General features: G+C 35.9%; 1 pseudogene; it reads left to right on the top strand.

Annotated features, from left to right (window-relative positions):
- The first annotated feature begins 4,713 nt into the window (after window positions 1-4,713).
- LOC117022789 (protein S100-A10-like) lies at window positions 4,714-5,006 on the top strand (annotated as a pseudogene).
- Window positions 5,007-25,143: the final 20,137 nt, after the last annotated feature.

Below are 25,143 nucleotides of genomic sequence, written 5' to 3'. Positions count from 1 at the left end.
AATGGGCAGAGGACCTGAATAGACAATTCTCCAAAGAGGACATACAGATGATCTAAAAAAATATGAAAAAATTATCATCACTAATAATCAGAGAAATACAAATTAAAACTACAACGAGATATCACCTCACATCTGTCAGAATGGCTATCATCAATAAATCAACAAACAAGTGTTGACGAGGATGTGGAGAAAAGGGAACCCTCATGCACTGTGGTGGGATTGCAAATTGGTACGGCCACTATGGAAGACAGTAAGTATGGAGGTTCATCAAAAATTTAAAATATGACTACCATATGATCCAGCAATCCCTCTTCTGGGCATTTATCTGAAGAAATACAAAATATAGGTTGAATCATGAAGAATTGGAAAATCTAACTAGACCTATCACCAGTAAAGAAATTGAATCAGTCATCCAAAACCTCCCCAAAAGCAAAAATCCGGGACCAGATGGCTTCAATAGTGAATTCTACCAAACCTTCAAAGAGGATCTAATAGCTGTCCTACTCAAACTTTCCAAAAAATTGAAGAAGAGACAATACTCCCTAACTCATTTTATGAGGCCAACATTACCCTGATACCAAAACCTGAAAAGGAGAACACGAAAAAAGAAAACTACAGACAAATATCTCTGATGAATACAGATGCAAAAATCCTAAACAAAATTGTAGCAAATCGAACGCAACAATACATTAAAAAGATTATTCATCATGATCATGTGGGGTTCATCCCAGGGGCATAAGGATGGTTCAACATCCGCAAATCCATCAATGTGATACATCACGTAAACAAAATAAAGGACAAAAATCATATGATTATATAAATTGATGCAGAAAAATCGTTTGACAAGATACAAAATCCATTTATGATTAAAACACTTAATAAAATAGACATAGAAGGAAACTACCTTACCATAATAAAGGCCATATATGACAAATCCTCAGTTAATATCATAATTAACAATGAACAACTGAAGCCCTTTGCTCTATGTTCAGGAACCCGACAGGGCTGTCCCCTATCACCTCTGCTTTTCAACATAGTGTTGGAAGTCCTCGCCAGAGCAGTCAGGCAAGACAAAGAAATAAAAGGCATCCAAATTAGGAATGAAGAAGTTTAATTGTCACTCTTTGCAGATGACATGATGCTATATATAGAAAACCCTAAAGACTCCATTGATTAGAAACAACGAATACAGTAAAGTTGCCAGCTACAAACTCAACATACAAAAGTCCATTGCATTCCTGTATACTAAAAATGAAATCTCAGAAAAAGAAATTAAAAAAAACCAAACAATTCCTTTTGCAATTGCAACAAAAAGAATAAAATACCTAGGAATAAACTTAACCAAGGATGTGAAAGACCTATATGCTGAAAACTATAAGACATTTTTAAAAGAAACTGAAGATGCAAAGAAATGGAAAGACATTCGTTCTCATGGATTGGAAGAATCAACATAGTTAAAATGGCCATATTACCCAAAGCAACATACAGATTTAATGCAAATCCTCATCAAAATCCCAATGGCATTTTTTAAAGAAATAGAACAAAAAGTCATCAGATTTGTATGGAACCACAAAAAGACCACAAATAGCCAAAGCAATCCTAAGGAAAAAGAACAATGTGGGAGGTATCACACTCCCTGAGTTTAGCTTGTACTACAGGGCAACAATAATCAAAACAGCATGGTATTGGAGAAAAACAGACACGTACACCAATGGAATAGAATTGAGAACCCAGAAATAAAACCACATAAATATGGACAGATAATTTTTGACAAAGAAGCAAAAAACATACAATGGACAAAAGACAGCCTGTTCAATAAATGGTGCTGGCAGAATTGGAAAGCTATGTGCAAAAGAATGAAACTGGACTGCTATCTGTCACCATGTACCAAAATTAATTTAAAATGGATCAAAGACTTAAGCATAAGACCTGAAACAATAAACTGCATGAAAGAAAACATAGGTACTAAACTTATGGACCTTGGGTTCAAAGAGAATTTTATGAATTTGACTCCAAAGGCAAGGGAAATAAAAGCTAAAATAAATGAATAGACTGTATCAAACTTAAAAGCTTCTACACAGCAAAAGAAACCATCGACAAAATAAAGAGGCAAACAACTGAATGGGAGATTTTTGCAAACAGTACCTCTGATAAGGGGCTGATATCCAAAATATACAAGGAACTCATGCAATTCAACAACAGAAAAATGAACAACTCAATTGAAAAATGGGCAGAGGACCTGAAGAGACATTCCTCCAAAGAGGACATACAAATGGCAAATAGACATATGAAAAAATGCTCAACATCACTAATCATCAGAGAAATGCAAATAAAAACCACAGTGGGATATCACCTCACCCCAGTCAGAATGGCTATCATCAAGATAAATAATAACAAGTGTTGGGGAGGCTGTAGAGAAAAAGGAACCCTCATACACTGTGGGTAGGAATGCAGATTTGTGCAGCTGCTGTGGAAGGCAGTGTGGAGGTTCCTCAAAAAATTATGAATAGAATTACCACATGACCCAGCAATCCCTCTCTTGGGTATCTACCCAAAATATCTGAAAATATTTATCCATAGAGACAAGTGTGCTCCAATGTTTATTACAGCTTTATTTATGGTGGCCAGGACATAGAAACCAAAATGTCCTTCGATAAATGAATGGATAAAAAAGTCGTGGTATATATACACAATGGAATACTATTCGGTGGTAAGAAAAGATGAAATAGTACCATTTGTGACAACATGGATGGATCTTGAGATTATAATGCTAAACGAAATAAGTCAGACAGAAAAAATAGAGAACCATATGATTTCACTGATATGTGGTATATAAACCGAAAACAACAAAAGAACAAGACAAACAACTGAAAGAACAAAAACTCATAGACATAGACAATAGTTTCGGGGTTACCAGAGTGTAAGGGGAGAAGAGGGAGCAGGGCTCTAGAAGAGGGTAAATGGGGTCTAATCTATGGTGATGGAAAGAGAACTGACTCTGGGTGGTGAATACACAATGTGAGATATAGATAATGTATTACAGAATTGTACACCTGAAATCTATGTAACTTTACTAATAATCGTTGCCTCAATAAACTTTAAAGGTAAAAAAATTAAAAAAAGAAATCCAAAATACCAATTCAAAAAGATATATGTACCCCTGTGTTCACTGCAACATTATTTACAATAGCCAAGATATGGAAGTAACCTAAGTGTCCATCAGTAGAGATAGGATAAAGAAAAGGTGGTACACACAAGATCTAGCAATTAAGTTCAAGAACTTTTCACCATATGCTTACATTGGCAGCACTGTACAAACAGCTCAGTAAGGTTTCATGACATTGATATATCAGTGTCTCACAGCAGTGTTTGTGTCGAAGTGTGGTGGTGGTGTCTTGCTCAGTGATGTTTGTCGTTGTTGTGTGTTTTTGTGTGCTGCCACAAGAATGTCTGAGCTTGAATTAGAGCAACCGACAAACATTAAATTTCTTGTTAAACTTGGCAAAAGTGGAAGTGAAATCAGGGAAATGTTAGTCCAAGTTTATGGGGATAATGCCATGAAGAAAATGGCAGTGTACAAGTGGAATAAATGTTTTTCTGAGTGGAGAGAACACATCACTGATGAAGAGAGGTCAGTGTGGCCAGTAACTAGCAAAACTGATGAAAACATTGCAAAAATTCATCAAATAGTGTTTCAAAATCATCGGCTGACTTCAAGAAGCATAGCAGACCAAGTGAACATTGATGTCCAGTCCAGAAAAATTGCCAAAATTGCTTTGAAGGGTGGCCTAGGCACTGGCATTGATGCATAGCTTCCTAAGGGGAGTACTTCAAAGGATACTCAAGCATGAGCTATGTAGCACTTTTTCTACATATCTTATTGATGAGTTCACAAACTTAATTGTCAGATCTCATATATCTGGTGTAATGTTACTCAGCTATAAAAAGGAATGAAACTTGCCATTTGTGACAACATGGTTGGACCTAGAAGTTATTATGATAAGTAAAATAAGTCAGAAATAGAAAGACAAATACCATATGATTTCATTTATATGTGAAATCTAAAAAACGAAATAAATTAACAAACAAAACAAAACAAAGTCATATATTCAGAGAACAAAATGATGGCTGCTAGATGGGACTGGTTTTGGAGGAGGGATAGAATAAGAAGTGCAAATAGCCAGTTATAAAAACTATCATGGGGATATAAAGTATAGCATAGGGAATATAGTCAATAATATCATAACTATGTATGGTGTCAGATGGGTACTGGACTTACTGGGGTGGTCACTTCACAAGTTATATAAATGTATAATCACTATGTTGTACACCTGAAATTAATATAATATTGTATTTCAACTGTAATTGAAACAATTTTTAAAAAGTAATAAATTTAAGAGCAAAAAGAAATTAAAGGTAAGTGGACGGCACCAACTTCCAGTTATAAGCAAGCACTGGTGATGTAATGCAACAATACTGTATTGTGTACTTGAAAATTGCTAAGAGTGTAGACCTTAATTTTCACTACAAAAGAAGAAATGGTAATTATGTGAGGTGATGGAAGTGTTAACTAACCTTACTGTGGTAATCATTTTGCAAAGTACAAGGGTATCAAATCAACAACTGTACACCTTGGACTTACACAGTGTTGATTGGCTGCACATCCCACTAGCCCAGCCATTGCACCCTTCCTCTCACCAAGATCTCAGCAAGATGCCATCTCAAATGTAACGCGCCATGGAAACCATGATGTTCACGTCTCACAAATTTGCTGGGGATAAAGGCTCCTGAACAAAGGAGGACCTGAGAGTGTTCATGGAAAAGGAGTTCCCTGGATATCTGGAAAATCAAAAGACCCTCTGGCCGTGGACAAAATAATGAACTAGTCCCTGGACTAGTCCCGGGACAGCAGAATGGACTTTCAGAGCTTCTTTTCTCTAATTGCTGGGCTCACCATTGCATGCAATGACTATTTTGTACACGTGAAGCAGAAAGGAAAGAAGTAGGTGGCACTGAGCAATTGCTCCTGCCTTGATAAGAGTTCTCCCAATGGGTCGCTTTTGGAAGTCCTATGTCCCACAGCTTCCCCTGTATAGAGGATTTTATGAGCAGATTGGGACCCTTAGAAAATGTACAAATAAAATCCCACCCTCATTTGACAAGAGAAGAAAAAGCCAATTAAAGCCAGATAAGCTTTTGATTTCTGTATTGCTTGTATCCTGTTGCCCTCAATAAACATATTTCTTTTTTAGTTCCTAAAACAAATGAATGAACTAAAACTTAGTGTTATATGGTCAACTGCATCTCAATAAAGCTGAAAATAATAATGTTATCAATAAAACTGTAATGACTCCCAAAATCCAATAGAATTATTAGTGAAATTAGCAAGATTCCTAGCTACGAGGTGAATATATATATATATATATATATATATATATATAGATATATACATATATCTATATATCTATATATAAACTGTTTCTTTTATACTAACAACAGACATGTAGAAAACGAAACTTAAAACAATACAATTTACAAGAGCATAAAATCAAATACTACCAATAAATCTAACAGAAATATGCAAGTTCTCTGTACAAAAAACTATAACACATTACTGAGAGAAATTAAAGAATAAAATAAGTGGGAAATATAATGCTTTCATAGGTTTGATATCAGTTTTCCCAAAATACAATCTCAATCAAAATCTCAGAAAATTCCATTTTGTGGATCTTGACAAACGGATTGTAAAAATTTTATGGAAATACAAAGGACTAAAAATAACAAAAACAATCTAAAAGAAGAACACATCCAAAAGATTTATACTACCAAATACAAGACTCCTTTTAAATTTACACTAATTAGCAATATATTATTGGTATAAGGATAGACACATAAACAGATGGAACAGAATAGAGTCCACAAATAGGCCCACAGATGTGAGCATTAATGATAAAGTGACTGATAAAAAAATAAAGCAGTTTCTAAACCAATTTCAGCAAAATTACCAGTCTTAACTACTAATGTACCTAATCTTCCCATCAGTTTGAGAGAGATTGTCACACCATTTTACAGACAAGAAAAACATGAATTTTAGCTCATTTTAAGGTGAATTCTCTATTTACCTAAATATTAATAACTTCACAATATTCTGAAAATTGAAATTAACTTTGACATGTTTTCTTAAATTTAATAAATTGACATTTTTATCACATTAATATGTTAAGTGAGATTTACTGACATATTAAAATAACTATAAAGATATTATAGACATAACTAAAATATCTATTTTATTTCTAGGACATTGTGAAAATCTTGTTATATAAATGTCTGTATTCACATTTGAACTTCAAAGTGTTAAACTTATTTACCTTCAGGGAATGTCTATGAGGTCGAATCATCCTAAATATACAGTTTTCACACATAACACCATCTTGAAAACATCTGGACTTTGCAGAAACCACAGAATAAGAAATAATCCTTCAAGACTAAAACAATCGTATTTCTATCAGGGAAAATAATTTTCTAAGAAAATATTTGATTTTCCTGTAATTACAACTAATATATATATATATATATATATATATATATATATATATATATATATATACACACACACATATCTCCCTGCTCCTAATGTAGCTATCTGATCTTTGTATATTTTGGGGAGCAGGTGAGACAAACATTCTCTGTGAAGACTCAAAAACCTCCGGGAGAATTTGATAGGCTGACGAAAGAGACAACTGTTTAGTAGCACATAGCTATAGCTCAATAGCAATGGAAATTTACAGAGAACAGTATTCTCTTCAGTTGAGATGTACAATAAGTATCCTTTTATACCTTCCTTGTGTCTCACTGCAAAACTGAGATAAGTCTGAATGTTCATCAGCCAATAAAAAATAGTAAGTATAAATGTAAGATAGGAACAAGCAGGGCGGGGGGGATGCTTGTATGATAAAAAAAAAATCAAAGGATTATAAAATCATGGAAAATCAATATGATTGGGAGAAATAATATATTGAAACCCAAGTCTAATAAGCAAATCCCACAAGAAGTCTGAATCCAGACATTTCTTCTGCAAGTAGCCCGATTTTGGGTTGCACAGCCTACCTGCACTGAAGTCATCGGCTCACATTATAAGGGAAAAATGTGTTGTGTCTCCAAGTTTCATATGAGCTTTAGTATTTTCCTACTGCAGCAGGTATTTTCTGCTTACCAAAGGAGTCTTGGGAGACATGTCAGGGCAAAGGACTGATTCAGCAAATTTGTAGAAACCGAGACTAGGATTGCCCATTCAAATTGAATTAGATCTTGATGAAAAGAAGTTTACAAGGCATTATTCACAGTGACCAAGACATAGAAACAACCAGTATCCTTCGATAGATGATGGATAAAGAAGATGTGGTACATATATACAATGGAATTAGCTGTAAGAAAAGGTGAAATACTGCCAGTTGTGACAACATGGATGGATCTTGAGATTATTATGCTAAGTGAAATAAGACAGATAGAAAAAGTCAAGAACCATATGATTTTACTCATATATGGGATATAAAACTGAAAGCAACAAACGAACAAGACAAGCAAACAAAAGAACAAAAACTCATAGACACAGACAACAGTTTAGTGGTTACCAGAGGGGAAAGAGGGAGGAGGTGATGGAAGAGAGAAAAGGGGGTCAAATATATGGTGATGGATGGAGAACTGACTCTGGGTAGTGAACACACAATGCAATATACGTAATATACGTATACGTATAATATACGTAATATACGATGATGTATTATGTAGGATTGTACACTTGAAACCTACATAATTTTACTAACCAGTGTCACCCCAATAAATTTAATTAAAAAACAAACACAGAAAAAAAAGTTTGGAGACAACTGAACCTGAAATATATGCAAGGCAATAGATGTTCAAAGGGGGTACTTGTGTTCCCTGGGCCTGCTGCCACCTAGGCTGCTGACCTTCACCATTCCTGCCAATTCAGTGGGATTCAGGGATTCAGGCTGGAGTCTCGACGTGAGATCTCACTCTACCTCTTTCCCTTTAAATCTGTTTCCTTAAATCCATAATCAAGATAAAACACTTGTCATGATTAACTTCGGGGATGGTTCTGAAACAAAAAAAGGTATGAGAGTACTCCTTGGATTCTGATTACATTATAAATATGGTTATCTTTGTGCACATTTAAGAGTATCAGAGTACTGCTGTAACAGGTCTTGGGGTAGGGAAGAACATGAGTCAGACACCTGGGTTTAAATCCTCTCTCACTAATAGTCTGGGTCAGATAGCATGGCAGGTAGTTAGAATACAGAGTTAACTACATGATACCCACTAATATCCGGAGTCACTCAATGCACAAGTATTGTACACTTGCAGCCTGTTGGACCAGGCTGAGCCATGTGGTGGGCTTTGGACAACAAAATACAAATGGAGATAAAACGTTCCTTCCAGGTGGAAATGTTACATTTCAGCATGCAGGTTGCCTTGCTCTCTTACTTTTTTCATGCTTCTTACATGTCAAAGGATGTATTCACCCCTCAAAAATATCCCAATGTATATGTGGCTTGAGCAAGAAATGTATTTTGTAGTTTTAAGGACCCTAAGGTTTTAGGATTACTGTTTTCTGCAGAATAATCAAGTTTATCTTTATGGATAAAACAATAAAATTAGTTTTTTTTCATAAAGCTAAACTTGTTCAATTTAAAGGACTGCATTTCACTCTGAGTTTGTAGTCTTCCTACATTTTTATGATGTGATAAAATATCCTTTCTTTTATGAAATGATTAGCATGTTGCTAGGAGAATTCCAAAATGTTGGAATTACACAAATATAATAAATTACATGAATATAGTAAGGATGTACCACATGACTGCTGCTTTATGGGAAAAGAACTATCTCAAGTAGTTGCTAAAGCATGCTTCAAAAAGTTTACCTATCAAGCCTTGTTTCATAACACTCCCGACTTTCTATGTGAGAATGCAAAGTTTTGTGTTGCACACTGGGAACCAAATAATGATGGCTGTATTCATGACCTTGAAATACTATGGCAGGTCTCTGGAAAGCTCACTGATGTAATCTCAGATGGATGGAGCAAGGGTGAGGTGTTTCAAGTCCATGTTACAATATACTGTCTTCTAACATCTGCCCAAGTATTGTAAGGGTGTGAAAACTGGTCTGTAATTCCTATGTCATTAAAAGGCTTCCGATCAAACACTAAATTGTCCAGGACTTAGCCTGCTTGAAAGAGATTTTAGACCAGATTACACATTTTAGAAAATTAAGGTAAATTTCTAGAACTGACATCAACGACTATCATTGAATGAGCAGTTTCATTTAATGAGTGGACTGGATTGGCGATAAGGAATGGACAAGCAATTGGGAGAAGGTTGAAAACTGTCAGACTGGGGACGACTTGGCATTTGCCAGTACAGAATTACGAAGGCTTCCCTGGAGCCCTGCTGTGCCTTTGCACTGCTAATTCCTTGTGTTTTATTTTTCTTTTAGATGCCTTCTCAGTGGAGCTAACAAAAAAACAAAACTAAACAAAATGGTCTCCAACACACTAAACAGCTGTCTCCAAGATCAGAAAGCATCAGAAAAGACCCTAAAGAGTTGTCTAATCCCAGAGGAAGATCCTGTTTAAGTGGAGAAGTGCTTGCAGCAGAAACCTTGGAAATTTCAGGGAGTGGGATTTTGTTGTCAGAACTTTCAATAAAAGTGCAGCCACAGATCCTGGGAGCGTTAGATGAAAATTACCAACAAGCTGTCTTACCTGTGTGCACGCTACTGAGAGGAAGGGCAAACGTGAGCAAGTCGCTCTTGTACATCAGTCAAAAGTCTGACAGCTACCCTGTGAAGTTTGACGAGCTGCCATGTGCCCGACTACCTAAGATACTCTTAACTGAACCATAAAAAGACAAAGAAATTAGTAATTGTATGCCTCCTGTCAATGTCCTTTCTTGTGAACTTTTCAAGCTGTTGGTTAACATTGTCTGGAATGATTTATCAATATAATCTTAGCTTTATTAGAAAAGACAGATTCAGTTGGGTTTTTTTTCACAAATTGTTTTTTGAATGGATTTAAGGAAATGATACAGATATTGCCAGTTTCTGGCCCTCTCCTTTTACTCCCTGCTCTGCCTCCTCCCATTAGGCAATCAAACCAATAAGATTAACATAATCTTTCCTGGAATTGACTGTTCTTTTTAAATAGATCCCATGATAGACATGTGTAAAAATCAATAACAGGCTCCTCATTTGTCAAAGCTAATGACTAAACTCATTTTGAAGTTCAATAGTGGTTACTGAGGAGTGGCCACACATTATATATCTAATCCTGTAGGTCTCTCCACTTACTCTGCAGAAGAACGGAGAAAAAGGAAGCTTTGTTGCTTAAGCCATGATATAAAAGCTTGTTTCTCTATTTTATTTGTATATATATATTCATTTTGCCTCCAAATATGACTATTTCTGGATTGTTCAAGCTAATGTGTTAAAGGAAATTAAATGAAGAGTGATTCTTATAACAATTTGCAACACCTTCTCCCGTTTTAAACCAGTTCGATTCTAACCTACTTCGATTATATTCTTAACTCCTCGAGGTTATGGGCCATGCCTTACACACTTTTAATATCCCCAGGGAGACTAACATAGCGACTGGGTCACAGGTTAGCACAAAATAAAGATTTGGTTCAATTAAGTGGAATTAAATTATCCAATATCGTGGTCCACAGCATAGCTGTTATCTTAGAACAGATATTCACATCCAGGGTACAGTGCAAAAGATATAGCTTTCCAGCAGACTCTTCTTTGATAGATTCCCGGATAGTTTAAGCAGTGTTTGCTTCAGAGGTGCTCTTGCAACCTCCCATAAATCCTTTTCCTGGACTCCAAAGGAGTGAGAACTGACAGTTTTCAATAGAACCCCATCCTCCCTTTTAAACAGCTTCGGATTATATGTGTATGCCAGCAACAAAGCATCCTAAACTCCAGAATAGAGTTGTGGATGAAACACCCACGTGACATATAGCCCCTAACTAAGATTAGGTTTTTCAATTATTATTAACAAAGGCAATATCTTATATCTGCATCATGCTTTATGCTTTGAATAGCTTCTTTCAATACATCCTTTCATTTCCCAATCCAAAACAGAAAAGTTAATATTTTTTTTCATGTCCCTAGAAACTGCAAATTGTGGTTTACTGTTCTGTCTCCCTCATTTCATCAGCAAGTTGCCTTTTTTTCTGGGCTCTAGGTTGTATATTGTATTGCATGCCCATTGGACATGGCCCTCCCATGGAATCAATAGGTCAGATACAATTTGAAACTCCCTAGGTAATGGATTTTAAAAACTGCTTGAGGGTGGGGGAGAGAGACAGGAGGAAAAGGAATCCACAGAAACAATAACTGAAGTGGAGTGATACATTCATGATGGGAGCTGGAGAACTCCTATGCTTTATAATAGCTTCTCAGGGGAGAAGCCGCCCTTTTCCCGAGGAGCTGTCCTGGGAATAGCAGAACCACTGTCATTCCATTCTTTTGATGAACAGAAACCTTATCAGTGCAATTCCCCTTGAGAGTTGAAGGGAGAAGGAAGGAGTTTAAAGACTTTTGAAAAATTTGGGTTGTGAGAGGAGGAAAGCCCAGCATTCAAGCTTGTTCATTCGGAATAACATTCCCGTGTGAAGGGAGGGTATTCTGCCAAATTTAGGACCCTCTCGGAGCTCAGAGATACTGACAGCTGATCTGAGCGGGGTGCATGAGTTTATTCTTGCCAGAGGAGAGAGGGAGCGATGAAGTGAAAAGGATGGTGAATGAATTAAATAGAAAGTATAAAAATGAAAATGCTTGCCTCCAACATAAATATCACAAGGTGATCATATTTTCTGTTGCAGCTGTGCAATGAGGATGTCCAAGCATCAGTCGTTAAATAATAAGTAGCATAAATCATTTTGACTTAAGAATAAGACACAGACACCTTGCGGTTTTTAATTATTTTTAGAAGCGCAAAGTATTGCATGGCTTTGTCTCTCTCATCATTACAAGACTATAAGGTTGGAAAAATCAAGGAAGCAGGTGAAACTTGTACTGTCTTACACTATGGCTTTCTGGCATACATTAGGCAAAAAAGACTTTTTCTCCCTCTTCTATTCATAGAATCTCAAAACTTTAATTATCTGGTGGCATAGGAGGAACAATCGAAAACTATTCCACGTCCAACAATATGCTGTTTACGTGGTACAAAAAAATCTGGGTTTATAATGCAAAGCACTGTCATGTTATTAACACCTCTCATTTATGTTCTGTGTATTTCAAACTCATATAGGTATTTTCCCCTGGTGGCTGTATCCAACCACAATTTGTTTCTTGTTCACAGTCCATGTTCACCATGGGGCAGTGGGGTCTCTGCTCTTTAGAGTCACACAGAGGCCCAAGGAGATAGAAGCTCCAGCATAAGACTTACTTCTTTGACCACCGTGTCAAGCACAAGAGATCAAGAGACTCGTGTGCTGGCTATTAATGTTTCCACCTGAAAGTGACACGAGATAAGGGACAGTTGACAAGACAATTGGAAGAGGGCAATGAGTATAGCTAAGATGGAATGTGACTGTTAGACCTGTCCTGTGATAGGCATACTGCACAACTACCTCCATCTTGCTTAGAAAATCTTGGGTAATACCGACATTTTTCATTAACCTTTGTGTGTAGGTAGCCTCTTGGATGTAGTGGACATTTTGGGGTCTGTGTCAAAAAGCATGATTCTTCTCCTTTCTTAGTACTCAGATTTCATTCAGGTTGCCAACCCTCCGTTCCAATTCTTGAGCTTGAGAAAAGATGACTCCATCCACACAGTACATTGTTTTCCTATCCATAGCCATGGCTTCAGTGGTCATCCTAATTATATGATTAAGAACAGATGTGTTTTTTTCTCATATTTTATCCAGCTTTTCTAGTTATTAGCCAAAGTAGAAATACATTAGTTTTACCAATCACAAGTTTTTGTATTGTTTCTTAGCTCATATAATTAGGATGAAGTTTAGAAATTTTGCTAGAATTTTGAGAGGAAAACTCTCACAGGAATGTTAATGAAGAAAAATGCAACTTTGCCTGAGTCCTATGACCACGAAGGCTTAGATGAAGATTACAGTGTGAATGCAGAACACAAAGATAATGTTGGAACATTGAATTAATGAACTTGCACCTTTCGATTAAATTTTCCAGTTAGATAAGTCAGTAAAGCACCTTTAAGTAAGTCTCCTTATTGTTTGAGTTTTATTCCTTGCAACATAAAAATTCCAGACTGATTTCATACATATACATATACGTGTATATATATAAAATATATATATATGTTTAGTGTGTGTGTATACACACATACACACACACACACACACACACACACACACACACACTAAACATAGAACAAGATTGCAGGAGGCAGAATCCCTGAGATAGTAAATTTTAGAAATTAACAGATATCATAGGCTGTGGAATTATTTGGAGTCTGGCCCAATTATACCCTGAAATCCAAAGGGCGAGAAGGACCCAGCTGATATATAAGTTGCATTCATTTCTTTCCCACAGTGTTTCTGTAACTCATTGTAATAGACAATACCAAACTAGAAGTACTTTGCCCTATCTGTGATACCTAGGCAGATGTGCCTTTTGATCCTGCATAGCAGTAGGGACCTTTTAAATGGAGAAAATCAAAATGTGCCATCGTGACAGGGTTTGTTTTGTTTGCGTCTCCAACTGCCTGCCTAAATAAATCTCTCTTTCTTTCTGTTTATTGGTGAATCCTATGCACATGTCCGTGACAGCACTTAACACACTGTGCATGTGATATATTTACTTGTTTGTCACCCAACTGGACTTGGAATCCTTAGGACAAAGATGGTGCTATCACTCTGTATGCATTTAGTGTACAGTATGGCTCCAGGACAATAATGGGATACATGGTAAATTTGTTTTACAAAATGAATCTACAGGCTTATATTTTCCCTTTGAAACCATAAGTTTCTGACAAGAGACAGCCTCTTGAAAGAGAAACAATACAAAAACTTGTGATTGGTAAAACTAGTATATTTCTACTTTGGCTAATAACTAGAAAAGCTGGATAAAATAGGAGAAAAACACATCTGTTCTTAATCATCAGAGAGTTTCTGGGGAATTCATAACTTGAGGTACCAAAATCCTGATGAGAAAGAGTTCACTGAGGAGATGCCAGCTGTCTGCTACTACTTTTTCTCCTGCGACATAAGCCAGTTTTTAAGCAGTGCAGCATAGAGGTTGAGAAGTCAGAAAAGAGAAATCTGAGCAAAGCTTTGGTGATCTTATGAGACTATGGAGACAAAAATGAGAGTTAGGCCTTCTAGGATAACCAGGATTTGAGAGCCCAAGATCCTGGAGAAAAGAGGAATAGAGAAGTGAGCCTAACGTTCCACATTAGTTCCTCTTTGAATAATTTGCCGATTCTTAAGCTATGTGATAATGATGTCTTGTGGGGTTAAGATATATTTAGAATTAAAGTTCATGACACGGAAAGGGTGAGAGGTGTATTCTAAGGCTTTAGCATTACCTTAAAGTGGTAAAAATGATTAATTTATAAATTAGGAGAGAGGAAACAGAAAACTAAGTAAGATGATTGATTAAAGATCCAACTACATTAAATGTAACTGGACAATAATTGCTAAAGTAGATTTAAAAAAAGTAAAACTAAAACTATATGGTACGTACATCTTAAATACAAGGATAAAAGTAGAAAGTTGAACATAGGAATGTCCTGAAAACACTAATAAAAAGAAAGCTGGTGAAAACAAAGTAAATTTTAGGCATCACTAAAATTAGAGGAATATTTCACAATGATTAAAAGTGCAATCTACAACAAAAAGATAATAATTCCAAAATTTTATGCATCTACTAATGTATCTTCAAAATATATAGGACAAAAAAAATAAAAGGAGAACTAGAAAACTCTGCAACCACATTAAACTATCATTAACTGATACACATACATGTAGTAGCAAGCAAAGGATCTATAAGAATATAGAAAACAGAATAAAGAGAGAAATGATAAAATTGACCTTACTGACACACATAGGATACAGTCCTGAACAATGGCAGAGTATACATTCTTTTCAAGTGCACATGGAATTTTTACTAAAATCGACTATATGCCGGGCCATAAAACAAGTCTTCAACAATTTCAAAGAACTGAGATTATACAGAGTATGTTCTCTGACTGTAGGACAATATATGGAGTTGCTTCTGTGGGAACTTGATTGGAATCTACTCAAATTGGAATCTACTCTATTAGAATCTACATCGCAGTAGCTGAAACTAAAAACAGGTAAAATAGACTGGATTTGAAGTGGTACGTAAGGTGTCCAATAGACTCATCCTTTTCTGTATGCAAGTATTAATATTTTTAGGTATCGGGATTTATATTCATATTTTTAGACTCAGTTAAAGGAGAAGTTCAGAGTAGCTGGAGTAATCTCAAGGAGAACACACACACACACACACACACACACACACACACACACACACACACACCTGCTCTTAAAATGGTGAGAAAGCAAGTAGAGTTTGGAATGGTCCACAAATTCACATGTATTCTGTCACTCAGCTAAACTACGTTGGATGTAATCAGACTAGTGCCAGTCCTTTCATTCCCTTCTGCCCCCCTTTTTTTAAATAATTAAATTAGCTTTGCCCTAGAGGCTTGGTAAGTATTTTTCGAAAAATAGGAAAGAAGTGTAAATGTTACTAATTCAGAGTACAGGCTATGGGAGTCTTCATTTTGGTTACATCTAATCAAATAACGGAGGGGTAATTTACCGGGAACTGTCCCTGCCCACAGAGCCCATCTAACTCTGCTCCCCAAATACCAGCTACACAATGAATAATTAGGACACATTCTGAAAAAGCTGCAATACAGGAATGTTCCACTTGATGGAAAACAGAGAGAGGGTGGAGAGAAAGATTTTTGTGGGGAGAAGGGGAATCGGGGAAATTTTCATTTCAGCTAGCTTTAAAGACTGATTAGGGCTTTGACAGACGGGCCTGGGCATGGGAAGGAAAAGAGTGTCCATGAACAAGTGCAGGGGTTTGGATATACATAACACATGCAAAGAAGAGCTATTGGTGAGTTGCCCACTGTAGGTACAACATAGAGTGAATGAGAAAAAGCAAATGAGAAGGAAGAGACACTGGGTACAGTGTGGAAAGTCATCTGTAATTTATTAATTTGTCTGTTTCCTACCCTGTAAGCAGAGTCAATAAAGTTGTTAAGTGGGAAAGAATCATGATTACATCAAAGTTTTCCAACAATAATTCTGGTCACTGTTAGGAGGATTCAAGGAGGAGAAAGTAGAATTATGGTTTATGGGCATATTTCAGAAAATTGATAATGGTTTAAATTTGAGCAGTGACAGTGAAAACGAGTAGAATAGGGGTTATTTGGGATCAAAGGCATTGTGAAGGTAGAATCAAAAGAGTAATAAGGGTCAAGAAACACTGCTGATGTTTGTAGCATGGCCTACAGGATACATGGACACAATGTTAGCTCATGTGGAGAATTCAAGAGAAAGGTGAAGGTAGGAAATGGGGTACCATTAAGGAGTCCTGTCTCACAAAAGCTGCTGCATGGTTTGTTTCAATCATAATTTTTTTAGAGATAATAAAATGAATTCTTCTAGGTCATTTTTCTCCCAAGCTTAGGCAGCAATCATTGTAATGGCTTTAATATTATATGAGGTTTCTATTGGGATATACATAAAGTTTTTAAAAAGTCTAGAAATGACAATAGGATCAGGATGGTAGGATGAAAACCTATCAGATTTTAAATCAGAAGTCATAATAGTTTTCATTAGTCACCTGGTTGATCTTGGACAAATAATTTGATCTCTACAGTGTTTCATTTCGTACCTTGTGCGATGGGTGTTATGCTTTCTCCTCCTCCCACTGGATCAAGTGAGATGCGTTTTTAGGCATAGTGAAAACTGCAAAGTGCAGCATAAATGATTTGGACAGCACTGTAATGTGTTTATTAGTCTGATAATTAAAAATAAAAGCTTGATGAAAAATGACAGCATTTTAATGTGTCATTTGTTAGTTTGATAATTACAAATAAAATCTTGATTGAAAATAATTTCTCAAAATGTTTTCAGGGAAAGAGATTTAGATTCTATTGAAGAGTATAGTCGTGGGGATGGGATTCTTTCTCTCTTTTCCTCACATACTCTTTCTCTCCTTTTTTTCCAATTCCTGGTACAGAAAATCTTCCCCTTGCCCAAATATTAAATCTATGGGGCTACAACATAACATTACAAATGGTATACATTATAAAAACACACACTGAAACATTTGTCTGGGGCAACATAAAAGAAACTGAAAAATTGAAGATGTCAAGCATTTTTACTTAATGCAAGATATTCCCATTATTTCCTTTCCTTTTAATAAAGTTCACACTTAGTTGCTCTCTTGAAAACCAATTCCTTCTAAAGCTTCTCTCTTCATCTTTAATATGACTCTTCTCTGAAGCTCTCATTTCTACCCAGGCAGCATTATTACATATCTTACAAAATCGAGCATTAGAGATTAATTACATGTGAAGTACATCTGATGGCTCTGGGGTTTCTCTGGATGGTAGTGAAGGCTACCCAGTGGTATCATAAAAGCTGTGTAAATTTAATTAAAATGTAGCTATTTCATTGGGTCTACTATGCAAGTAAGGTCTCGGGTCTTCTGTAAAAAAGAAGAATGATCTTGTATAAAAACTCACAAAGTTAAAGGAATCAAATATTCTGTAATGAGTGATAGGCTTCCAGAACAGCCAGGCACAGGATGGAGAAGTCTAACAGACAGACAAGGAGAAGGTCCCCTAAGTAATGGGCACTTTTTCCAATTTCACCAACCCCCTTTCCAAGTACTTCAAGTTAGAGAAAATCCCAAGTGTACTATTCAGCCCTCCCTTGGCTTTTCGGAAAGCTCCAGGGGGTTGTAAGCAGGCACTGGCCTGAAACACGATGATTCTTGGTGTTTCATTCTCCCAAAGAGCCAAATGAGCCTTTCCACCCTTATTTCTCTCTGGCATTTCCCCAATATTGAATAAACTTCAATAGCTGAAAGGGTCAAGTTCAACATTGAGTCTGACCAGGAGACCCATCCATGGCTTAAAAGCCTCATTGTATACATCTGCAAGGAATGGGTCAGAGTTTTGATTCTCTGGAGAGAGAACTTTCTCTGCAAGTTACAGCAAATGATGGTTGTCTCTTTATTTTGTCTACATGTAGTGAGTTGCCACAGTGCGAGCTGAAATTGGAAAACAGGTGTCCTATATAATGATTTCTTAAAAGTAGCACAGGACCTTGCTAAACCATTTGAAGGAAGTGTGGAATAACGGTAGCAATAATTGCAAGCATTATCTCATGATATTGTGTGCCAGATATACACGTTACCTCCCACCCTCACACTAGTCCTGGAAAAAACGTATCATCAAGCTGTAGTACAGAAGGCATGCTTTAAAGAGAGACAAAAATGGATTGAACCATGGATCAGCCACTTTCTGGCTCTCTGAACCTCAGTTTCTTTATCTATAAACTAATACTTAGCTGGTAAGCTCTGAGTGATAATTAAACGGGTGAAAAAAATAAAAAATTTCCCTAACACATTGTCTGACACATAATGGGAGTTCCACAACGTTAGTTCCCATCTTAATGTTCAGTAAGACAATGTGGGACTCAATCTTTTTTTTGAAAAATTCTCTAAGGATGGGGATTATGGGATACCCCCATTGACGATAGCTCCTGCTAGTGTTTAATTTTATAATATAGAGTTTGGTCCGATCCAGTGTAAACAGGTACATAATGTGAAAGAAACTTGTTCTATGTTAGATGTATCAGTTTTGATCATATTTGGCATGTATAGAAAGTTACAGGCTTATTGTCATCAGAACACCTGTTTACTCTAGTTATCTTGGTGTGTGTGAGTAAAAATAGGGAATAGGGGGAGGAAATGAATTTTAACATTTAAACCCAGGTCTGGAAGTGCTAGTTCAAGATGATGATGTAGGAATACCCTGAACTCACCTCCTCCCAAGGACACACTGAATCTACAGATATATGTAGAATAACTTCCTCTGGGGGGAAAAAACAACATATAAACTAGCTGAGTGACTCCTGCACATCAGACAAATGAGATAAAACCCACACTGAAGTGGGTTGGAGAGGCTGAGACTCAATCTTGTCATAAACCCAGCTCCTGGAGTGATGACCCATAATCAAGAAGGACTTCAGAACCCAAAGCAACTCCCTGAAGAGCTAAGGGCTTGAACCTCGCATCAGGCTTTTAAGCCATGCATCTGAGAGACAAGCCCCAAATACTTTGAAAGCCAGCAGGACTCACGTCCATGAGACCCATAAGGCTATAGCCAACTGAGAAACCATTCTTAAAGAGCCATCGCTCAGACTCGCCTACCTCAAGACCCAGCACAGAGACAGCCATTTGAAAAGTGCCCAGAGTTGTGAAAGAGGCTTATTTGTTGTTTTAAAGCACTGGCCTGAAGAGCATGCATCTAATTTAACACACATCTTGGAGCATGCTAGGGTATTCTCCAGGATGTAGGCTGGTAGGCACCATCTTTGTGCTCCCCTCTGCTGCGCTCCAGCTCACTGGTACTGCACAGAAAGAAGCTTGTATCCTCTTTTGGCACCCTGATTTATGTGGCTACCACCCAGGGGATGACCCTCGATAATAAACCTAGGTCCCATAGGACAATCGGAGAGATTGCGCTAGGCTGGCTACCATCCTCAGGGCACTGCACAGACAGCGGACTGAAACACACCTCAGTCTTTCTGTGAAAGAGGCTTGCTTGTCCTAGAGCTATAGCCTGAGAGGCAGGCTTCTAGTCTGGCCCATATATAAAGGCCTACTGAGATGCACTGTGGAGATGGAGGTGGGTGGAGGGCATCATTGCACTCTCCCTCTGCCTCTCTCCAGCTCATTGATACATCAAGGAAAAAAGCTCGTAACCTCTGGCAGCACTATGTTTGTGTTTGCCACCAGGGGACACCTCTAGATCACCTGGCTTTGGTTACTAATGCAGCTTACACTTGTGAGTCCCACAGGTCTATAAACAATGGAGAAAGACATAACCATCTACCACTCCCAGGATACAGCAAGAAGCAACAGAACCAGAACCCTTATCTTTCTGGGAAAGAGGTCTATAGCTTATCTTGATAGCTGTGACCTGAGAGGCAGGCTTCTACTGAAATAAACATCTAAGGGCCCGCTGAAGTCCTTTTCAGAGACCTTGGATTGTGGGCATTTATCTTGGCACTCTCCCTCAGCTATTCTCCACTGTGCCAGTATCTGCAGGAGGGGAGCTTTTAGATGTGTCTGATGCCCTGGGTACCCCAGTTTTTGTGGCAGCAGCCAAGGAGTTGCCCTTTGATCGTCTGGCTCTGGTGGCCAGTAGGACTTACATTCCTGGGTCCCAGGGGACTATAACAAACAGACAGTTATTGACAGTCTCCAACCCTAGGGCATTGCACAGACAGCAGATTCAAACACACTCTCAGTCTTCCTGTGAAAGAGGCCATTAGCTTATCTTGGAGCTTTGGCCCGAGGGGCAGGTTCTGGTTTGGCACACATCTAGGACCCTACTTAGGTACACTCAAGAGACAGAGGCCAGTGGGTGTCATCTCTGCGCTCTCTAGCAAGGAGATTGAATCAGTAATCAGAAACCTCCCAACAAACAAAAGTCCAGTATTAGATGGCTTCACAAGTGAATCCACCAAATATTTAAAGAATTAATCTCTCAAACTCTTCCAAAAAATAGAAGAAAGAACTCAAGGTTAGCATTACCCTGATGCCAAAACCCATTTTATGAAACCAGAATTACCCTAATACCAAAACCAGACAAGGACACCACAAGAGAAGTAAATTACAGGACAATATCCCGATGAACATGAATGCAAAAGTACTCAACAAAATATTAGTAAACTAAATTCAACAATACATTAAAAGGATTATACACCATTAACAAGTGGGATTTACTCCAGGGATATAAGAATTATTGATTTGTGAATGCTGATCAATATGATACACCACATTAACAAAATGAAAGATAAAAAAATCATACAATAATCTCAATATATGCAGAAAAGCCTTTGATAAAATTCCATATCCATTTGTGATAAAAAATATCAACAAAGTGAGTATAGAGGGACTGTACCGCAATGTAATAAGGCCACATGGGGCAAGCCTACAGCTAACATCATACTCAAAGATGAAAAACTTAAAACTTTTCTTCTAAGATTAGGAACAGGCAAAATGCTCACTCTCAACACTTTAATTCAACATAGCATTGGAAAGGCTAGCCAGAGAAAACAGGCAAGAAAAAGACATAAAAGTCATCAAAATCGGAAAGGAAGAAGTAACACTGTCATTATTTGCAGATGACATGATTCCATATAGAGAGAACCCTAAAGATTTCACAAAAAAACTATTAGAATAAATGAATTAAGTAGCAGTATATGAAATTAATATTTAGAAATCAGTTGCATTTTTATATACCAATAATGAACTATCAGAAAGAGAAAATAAAAAAAACAATACCATTTACTATTGCATCAAAAAAAGAATAATAAAATACCCAGACATAAATTTAACCAAGAAAGTAAAAGACTTGTACTTAAAAACGATAAGATATTAAAGAAAGAAATTGAAGCACATACAAAGAAATGGAAACATATTCCACGCTCATGGATAGGAAGAATTAATATAGTTAAAATGTTTCTAAGACGGATCTAAAAGTTCTCATCACACACACACACACTCACATACATACGTACACACATACAAAATTGTAACTACATATGATAGTGAATGTTAATTAGACTTATTGTGGTGATTATTTTGCAATATATACAGTCAAATCATTAGTGTTCACTTGAAACTAATATAATGTGATATATTAATTATATATCAATTAGTATATCTATATCTATATCTATCTATCTATATGGTGAGAAAGGGAATAAAAGTACTGATAACAAATTAGGAAATGTCAATAGAGATGAAATGTTCTAAGGTTCTTGTCTTGCGCAGGAAATGAGTAAATGTTAATTTATGCATTTTAAAATATAGAAAGTTGATTGTACAAATCAACTAAAATTAGAGGATAACAAAATTGAATGATTAAAAATGTACTCAATCAATCCAAAACAAAGAAGCAGAAACAAAAAAAGAAAAAAATACAACAAAACAAAAAATGTTTTCAAATATGACTGAATACATTTAAATATTTAAAGACAAGTATTTTAAAACAGAACTAAAACATAAAAATCTGCATGGTATTTATAAAGATAAATCTATAATATAAGGATTCAAAATGCTTGAATATAAGCATTAAAGAATACACATAATGACCCCAAAAAACCTTTCTAGCTAGGCATATATCATACAAAATAGCCTTTAAGGCAAAAACCAATGCAAAATGATAAAAGTTCATTTTAGCAAAAATATACAACATTTCTAAACTTTATGAATTGAGTGACAAAAAGGAAAACACATAATGCAAAAATTGACAGAACTACAGAAAGAACCTCATAAATCTCACATCACAGTGGAATATTATAACACGTTTCTCAGTAATTGATGGATAAAGTAGAGCCAAAAACACAGCTATAAAGAAGATTTGAACAAAACAAACAAACTTGATTTAATATACATATGGATTTATATACCACATATCAGTGAAATCATATGGTTCTATAAACCAAAAACAACAAAAGAACAAGACAAACAAATGAGAAACAAAAACTCATAGACACAGACAATAGTTTAGTAGTTACCTGAGGGTAAGGGGGGTGGGGGGGTAGGAGATGAGGGTAAGGGGGATCAAATATAAGGTTATGGAAGGAGAACTGACTCTGGGTGGTGAACACACAGTGGGATTTATAGCTGATGTAATACAGAATTGTACACCTGAAATCTATGTAATTTTACTAACAATTGTCACCCCAATAAATTAAAAAAAAATGAAAGCACTAAAAATATACACACACACACACACACACACACACACACACACACACATATGGAGAATTTTGTACTACACCATAGCAAATAAATAATCCTTTCAAACACATGTAAAACATTTATGAAAACTGATCACAAACATAGCAATAAAGAAAGTCTTAACAAATTTGTTTGACCATAATGCAAGTAAGTTGGAACTAATAAGAAAGTGATACTAATATAACAAAACCTCCACCATACATTTAGAAATTAAGAAGTACATTTCTACATAAGTCATGAGTTGAAGAGATGTGGTAGTGGAAGTTAAAAAAAAAATGTAAGCGAAAGATAACAAAATACTATGTGTCATAACTAATGAAATACAGCTAAATTAGTACTTAACCATAGAAGAAAAGAAGAAAGTCTCAATGAGCTAACACCTAAATTAAAAACTTAGGAAAAGAACCCAAGGGGTGAAAATTAAAAGAAGAAACAACACAGAGCAATAAAAAAAAGAGAACAAACTACTATTACTACTGACAACAATATGGATAAATCTCATAATGTTGACTGAAAAAAATTAGGCATGAAAGGTTATGTACTGTATGATTTCATTCCATGAAGTTCAAGGGCAGACAAAACTAATCGGTAGTGATAAAAACGACAGAAGTTTTCTCTGAGAATATTAACTGGGAAGGAGCGCGGTGAAACTGAACTTTATGGAATATCCCATACCTTGACCTGGATGGTGGTTTTACAGATGTATTCATCTGTAAAAATTCATTTAGCTGTATATTTAAATGTTGTGGCCTTTACAGTGTATATGTTGTACCTCAACAGAAAAGCTTAAGATAACAGCACAAAGTAATCAAAAAGAAAATGAACACGTAATAGATATGTAATAAAGCCAAATTTTACGTCTTTCTAAACAGACTAATGAAAAATACAAGCATCCATGTGGATTGATCAAGAAAAATGAGAGAAGGAAAAATAAACAATTTTAAGAAAATAAAGGTAGGACACAACCTAGGAGATGTAGGGATTTAAAAAAATAAATAAATATTAAGAATAATGTTATAGCAGTACATTTGAGAACATAGATAAAATTAATTTCTAGAAAAAAATAACTTATCAGAACTGACTGAAGAAACAGAAAATCTGAATTGTATAATTAGAGTTCCACCCAAAGCTCAGTTTGGACAAATGCTAAATTGCCAAATAGTAAGATAAGCATTCAACTAAAGCCAAGGTCAAAGCCAAATAAAATCACCACAATGAATTTCTGGGATACAGCATTAAATCTGAAATTTATTTGAAATATTTGTTTATAAATAGCAATTATGTTTTAAATATTTCTAGGAAATTATGAAACTTTAAAGTTATGCAGCAAGAATGGTAATTCTTTTCAGTGTCAGCTGCTATATTTCGTCTGTAGCTATGAGAAATATATAGTTCTAATACCAAAATGGCGTATTTAGTACCACAAACTTCTTTATGGTTGGCTGAATATAACAGAGGGAAATGTTTTTCATAACATATTTTCTAGTAGTAATTTGTACTTGGAATTCAAAACTCGGATAAATCTAAAAATAAAAAAGTCCCTGTATTTTTAGCTACTAAAATTGGTTATGAATCCACAATCATTTTTACAGGCATATTTTACATTGTTAGCCTTTATAAACTAAAATTTCTAAGAATCATCTTAAATTATCATCAAGTCCATTTCTTTCAAGTTTTATTAGCAAGAAGAAAATATCTCTAGTACACTACTTTCTTCATATTCTTTATACATATATTTGTGTGCATTTAAGATGATTTATGAATTAAAGTTTATGTGATGTTTGAGTTTTCTTCTTCATGGTATTTTCAGCTGGTAGCATTGATATTCTATTTACAATCCATTTGCTAAAGTTAGGAATTACAGCAAAATAACTAACTTTCCAAATTTAAGATTATAATATGTTCTGACATCTATTCTCCATTTTATTAATACTTAAGTTTTTAATATCATAAGTCAACTGAAAAAAGGATATTCATCTTTAATTAATCTAGTAGCTAATATCTTTTCTTTTAATATGTTTACTGCCAATTTATTAGTTTTTAGTCATTTGA

The sequence above is a fragment of the Rhinolophus ferrumequinum genome, chromosome 6, assembly GCF_004115265.2.
Source record: "Rhinolophus ferrumequinum isolate MPI-CBG mRhiFer1 chromosome 6, mRhiFer1_v1.p, whole genome shotgun sequence".
NCBI lineage: Eukaryota > Metazoa > Chordata > Mammalia > Chiroptera > Rhinolophidae > Rhinolophus > Rhinolophus ferrumequinum.
Note: the sequence above shows the minus strand (reverse complement) of the source record. Positions and strands in the feature narration are given on the sequence as shown.